Below are 1,960 nucleotides of genomic sequence, written 5' to 3'. Positions count from 1 at the left end.
AAATTCATTATTTAAATTATATTAAGTTGCGATAAAAACGTTTTGAGCAGATAAAAAATGATTTATTTTGTTGTGAAATAATAGTTTGCATTTTTGTACAAAATCGAAAAAAAATAACAATAAACTCTAGAGAGTGAAGTTGTATCTCTCAAATATCTAAAAACAGGCTTGAAATTTTTTTCTGGCTTGTGTATCTTGTTAAAGTGAGAAAATTATATTACTCCCTGTGAAAAACTGAAAAAAATTAAACAAAATCCAAATAAAAAACTAGGTTATGTAAAATTTTCAGCTTTATTCACAGAATACAAAACCAGTATTTTAACACGTGAAAATAGGCTATGTCATCTTCATTAACATCACGCATTCAAGAATTTCTGTATCAAAATGTAAAGACAGTTGTTATTTACTGACATTATCTCTTTCGCCTAACTTTATTTTTAATCAGAAATACATTGAATCTAACCTTTGCGCACTCACAAAAAAACACGGAATTCATTAAAAACAATCCGAAAGTCAAGAAATAATGCATATTTATTTTTTATTTAAAAGGATCATTACATCTATTCAAGTTACATGATTCCGATTGCGCAAGTAGCTGCAAGTACTGCATTTTATAAAAATAAACTGAAATTTCGAATTAAAGTCCACCATACTGAGACCGTTTTTTAAATTTGTTACTTTCGACTTCATATTTGAAAGCAGGTACTGCAAAAACTCCACCATGCGGAGTTTCATGCAAATACAAAAGAAAATTGAGTTTTTGCCAGTTTTCGAGTTCTTTCAGTCCACTATGAATTGTATAAGTTTTCTTAAACGAACACAATTATGTCTATCAATAAAAAAAAACAAATTTAAGTACCAGCATTTATTGGTATTAGTTAACAATTGTATTTTTTTCTAGCTAATCTTTTTCATACTATAAAAGGTGATCTAAAAAAGTGAATTTTTTCATTGCAGAATTTCATGAATCAGTTAATTTCACGTTCGTATTCATAAATTGTAGTATTTTTCATAAGAAAATAAAATAATCTATTTGTTTCATGTGACCATTGGGTTAGGTGACCAGATTTCTATCTTGCCGACATTTTTTTAGTTCCAAACTTATTTTCACATGAAGCGCCACAACGAGTTGAAAATTTGTGATATTGTATGAGAAGCCGTAAAAATGGGTCTGGCCTAAGTCTTAATAATTATTTAAAAAAAACAAGAAAAAAAATATTTACCAAAGAAAAATTTGTCATAAATATAAAAATGTAGGATCAGACCAACCTTTCTTACTGCTTTTTATATACTATACTGAATTTTCAACAGGATATAGTGCTTAATGTGAAAATGGGTTAGGAAATTAAAAATGTGTGGGTAAGGTAGGAATATGGTCACATGAACCACTCGTCACATGACCATTAAATAAGGCGTTTTCATAATAATTGGGAACCCGAAACATATATTTTTTTATTCTGCTAAAAACCTGGACGATGATCAATTCTTCTCTATAGTACAATCAAATAATAATTATGCTCTTATGGTGATCGCAATAATGAAATGAGGGCGGGTGGGGGGGCGAAATTCTTCTTAACTGGAAACACTGTTTCGAATTCATCGTAGCTATCTGCAATAACTTGAAATGCGCTCAAATAAGCCATTATTACTATTTTTTTTGAAATCCTGAACATTGCCCTAAATATGGAGGTCACAAAATTGTACAAAGTGATGACCAACAAAAACGTGGCTAAAAATTTTTTCTTTGTGGCGCATATGAGCGCATTTGAGGTCATATGAATCAATCTTCGCAAGTTTATATTACACAATACTGTTAAATATTGAACACCTGCGTCTCCCCCCCCGCCATATATCTTTTTTAATTAGCTAGCGCAATATTTTTAGTGGTGTCGCATTTGAGCGCATTTAAAGTTATTCAAGATAGCTAAGTTGAATTTGAAAAATGTTATTAGTTCAGAAA

Source organism: Belonocnema kinseyi, chromosome 6 (genome assembly GCF_010883055.1).
Source record: "Belonocnema kinseyi isolate 2016_QV_RU_SX_M_011 chromosome 6, B_treatae_v1, whole genome shotgun sequence".
Lineage (NCBI taxonomy): Eukaryota > Metazoa > Arthropoda > Insecta > Hymenoptera > Cynipidae > Belonocnema > Belonocnema kinseyi.
This window is presented reverse-complemented; position numbering follows the sequence as displayed.